Source organism: Lupinus angustifolius, chromosome LG17, assembly GCF_001865875.1.
Source record: "Lupinus angustifolius cultivar Tanjil chromosome LG17, LupAngTanjil_v1.0, whole genome shotgun sequence".
NCBI classification, from domain to species: domain Eukaryota; kingdom Viridiplantae; phylum Streptophyta; class Magnoliopsida; order Fabales; family Fabaceae; genus Lupinus; species Lupinus angustifolius.
Genome location: NC_032025.1, coordinates 7,138,653 through 7,143,330, shown reverse-complemented (window position 1 = coordinate 7,143,330; position 4,678 = coordinate 7,138,653).

The window sequence follows — 4,678 nt, the reverse complement described above, 5'->3', positions numbered from 1 at the left end:
ATTATATAATATATATAGAATGTTAATACATATTAAATATATAACTATATGTAAAAATATATTGTACAATGTATATATACCTTTAACAATTGTATAATTGTTATGTATAATTTTTATATTTATATTAGAGAAAAGATGTATGTACTGGCAGTGTATAAGATTTATACACTGTTATTGTATCATTCGCCATTGATGTTTAATTATTGTTGACTTTTCAAAAAAAGTAATCCACATAAAGGACGGATGATAGTGTGCATGTGTATAAATCTTTACACTATCAGTGTACAAATTTTACACTCATATATATACATGTATGCATGTATATTATTGTATTCTAGCTTATGCACTACATAACTTTGAATTTGTTAATCCACTTCAAAGTTAAATAAATTTTAATTGAACTGATATTAAGTTTAAAATATAGTTCATATTTAACTTGGTTCAAAACTCAATTCAAATTAACCTCTAATAAGTCAAAATGAGTGTTGTCCTGTGTTGATTCCTTTTCGCTCATACTTCTATGAAATTCTATTTAATGTTGTAAAAGTCGTGCATGACTAAATATATATGCTACATATCTAATACAATTAGGTCATATATATATATATATATATATATATATATATATATAGAAAGTGTTTATATTATTTATTAATCATTTGCATTTAATTATTTAAGAATTAATAAGATTAAATATAAATGGTGGATGATGAAATGAAAATGTAAAGAACTTTAAACTATAAGTATATACATCTTTTTATTATAGATATACAATTATATTTAAATATATTTTCATCATAATTAATAATTAGTTACTATATATCTAATAGAATTATATAATATATATAAGGGTTTGCTAGCATGGTAAACCTATTTTATAAAGAATCATGAGTAAACCTATTTTATAAAGAATCATGCTAGCATTATACACCCAATTATTCTAAACAAAAATACCAATTTTAATTTTTTCACTTAAATGTGTCAGGAAGGTTGTTTTAGTAACTTTCTATTATTTAAAAGAATTAAAAACAAAAAACAAATTTCTCTCCTCTCTACCTCATTCAAATGCTCTCTTTTCTTCCCAACCTCAAAATTTCATCTTCGACTGTTGCCCAACCTCAATTTCTTACTCACTGTTGGGGCCTATAAATCCTATTTTTTCTAAAGATTTTCTATTAAATTCTCAATTTATTTTGTTTTCAAATCCTAACCCATAAGTAATATGCATCTCTTTCTTCTCAAATAATCGGCTGAATAGTTTTGTGAAAGACAACCCCGTTTTCAATTATTCTTTTTCTTTCTAAAAAATCCACAAACAACCATTATCACACAACATTACTCTATTTTATCCAATTTGTATGAATTATATGTTATTAGTTATAACTGGTCAAGAAAAATAATTAATTATTAATTTAAATATATTTTATCAATCAATTATATATTAATAGTATATACAATGACAACAAATATACTCTCTTTCAAATGGCATCAAATCAAATCGAAACAAAAATAAATAAATTAATGATTATATTGCCTAATCTCACAGTAGGCGATGCAGAACAGCAATGACACAATCAAGTCCGAATAACACTTATTTCAGAACAAAATAAATTGAGAACAAAATAGAAAATCTTTAAAGAAAATAGGATTTGATAGGTCCCCAACACTGAGTACAAGGTTGGGAAGTGGTGGAAGATGAAATTTTGAGGTTGGGAAGGAAAGAGAGTGTAGTGCTTTCTTCTTCTTCTCAAACCTACAATATTTACGGATAACGGGTATTTGTGGGTATCCAATGAATTTTTTTAATTTTAATTATATATTTATATACTTTATAACAATTAATATGTAAAAAACAATTATTACTTGAATAATACGAAAGTTATATGATAAATTTATGATCATACTCAAATAAGTGTAATTTATTATAAAATAATATTAAAGTATATATAAAATAATAATAAAAGACTATAATATATATAAAATTTTAATTAAAAACTAAATTTATAAATTTGCAGTACCTACAAGGTAGATATCATAAAACTCGTTCTCACCTATAAGTTGTTATTGCTGGAACCCACAGATCAGATTATTTTGACATGCATATATTTGAATGAGGTGGAGGGGGGAGAAATTTTTTTTTTTTAAAATTTTTTAAAATAATAGCAAGTTACTAAAACAACCTCATTGTCACACTTTAGTGAAAAAATTAAAAAGGGCGTTTTTGTCCAGAATGATTAGGTGCATGATGCTAACATGATCCTTCATAAAATGGGGTTTACTCATCTTATCAAATCCCACATATATAAGTGATATGATATATACACAGTGAATATATCATTCATAATTCATTTGTATTATTTTTATTTAATTATTTAAGATCTAATAAGATTAAATATGAATGATGGATGATGAAGTGATCATATAAAAAACTCTTACACTGTAAGTGTATACACATTTTACTATATATAATTATATTTAAACATATTTTCATCATAATTATTAATTAGTTGCATGAGATTTTCATAATTAAATTATGTAAAACCCACACTAATAATAATAAGAGAATAAAATATATTTTTAGAACGATGGAAGTTATGTCATTCAATAAATAAAAAATGACATTTAAATATGGAATAAATAAAAATATAAACATAAAACTACATAGAACAAAATAAAGACATGGTAAAGCATATAACTAATACCACCTCATAACTAGCACCATCTCCCAACATACTACCCACATCCAAATTGTCGCTGTCTTCCAACTCAACGTTACCTATCTTTAATATATGACCCACCACACAGTAGCTCATTCTGTTTGAGCATAATCATTATGGGTCCACAAGAGAACCAAAATACATTGTCATAAGAAGGGGTAGAGTTTGTGTTGGGAATCCTTTCTAATTCATATGGAAGCAAAACCAATGAACCTTGGTAGATGAACCATTGAGTACATTCAATGATGGTTATTCCAATGTCTTGGAATTACATTTTGACTCTTAGAAACTATAAAGTGCAACTTACAAAGTTGGAGTAGCATTTTTCAAGGTATCTTGAAAAGTATGACAACAATTAATCTTCCATTATGTCTTTATGATGAAGTCTTCCTCCCCTTCAATATATGAAGGGAACTTGTGAGAAAGAGATGCACAACCAAGTGAGAAGAGCAACATAGAGAGAAAGTGAGAGAGTTTATATTCACCTTAGTATGAGACTTGTATTCCTAGTGAGATACTAGAGAGATTTTGTATTTCATTCTTTTTGGGTGAGTTTGAGTGTTATCCTCATAGAACGACAAAGATAGAAATATGGTAACCTTACTTTCTATAGTGGAGATATTTTTTCTAGACTATGTCTCGTGGTTGTTTCCTTCTCACTTTGAGGATATATTTTCACGTTAAAATTCTTGGTGTCATTCTTTTAATTTTCACTTCTTTCTTTATCCACTCGCTGCTTCCACAAGTGCCCATTTTGCATCACACAGAGGATGTAACTTGGTTGTTAATTTCCCAGCAGTGGTATCAGAGTTCTCAGGTTCATTCGGGGAGCTTAGCCTGTGTAGTCCAAGATGGAAGGAGCCACTAATTTCTCATTTGATGGAGACATGTTCAAGTTGACAACTGACAACTATTCCTATTGGAAGCCCATGATGGAGGATCATTTATGCTACAAGGATATGCATGAGCCTATTTCTTGCAAAGACAAGCCAACATGTAAGGGTGAAAAAGATTGGGAGCTCTAAAATCGAAAAGTTGTTGCACTGATCCAGAAGTATATTGATAGAAGTTTATTTGAGAATGTGTTCACATACACAAATGCTTACGAGTTATGGTCGAAACTTGAATCTATGATTCAAAAGAAAACTTTCAGGATTAAAGCATCTCTTGTCAAAAGGCTGGTGAAACTCAACTACAGAGATGGCCAGAGCATGATAGAGCATTTGAATTCATTCAAATGTCTTGTCATTCAATTGTCAAAGATAGATATGAAGATAGATGATGAACTACAAGCACTTATACTATTGAGTTTGTGGCCTGAAAGTTGGGATACATTGGTGGACACGCTCAGCAACTCATTCCCTCATGGGAATGTCTCAATGGACATTGCTTAAGACAGTCTATTGAATGAAGAATCCAAAAGGAAGGAACGATGTAAATCATTCAATTCTAAAGCAAATGGGTTGGAGAGACGTGGAAGAAGTGAAAATAATCTGAGGAATGGATCTCGTGGAAAAAGCAAAAGTAAATTCAGAGGTCGCTCTCAATCTTGCATGAGGTCAATAACATGTTATTATTATAGTAAATAAGTGCATAAGAGATCTGGATGCAGGTCCTTGAAGATAGACCAAAAAGCTGGAAATGTCCATGAAGGTTTAGTTGATCCAAAGAAAAATGGTCATAAGCTGACCACATCCGTCGCCATAGAGGATGATGTTCTCCTAAGTGGAGAAGACAATTGCCTAAACATTGCATATGGTGATTGTTCTTAAATTATTGATTCTAGTGCCTATTTCCATGTAAGTCCACATGAAGATTTACTCTCAAATTACAAGAAAGGTGATTATGGTATTGTGAAAATGAGAAACCATGTTACAAGCAAGATTGTGGGAATTGATGATATTGTGTTGCTAACATACACAAGAGGCAAGCTTGTACTGAAGGAGGTAAGACATTTCCTA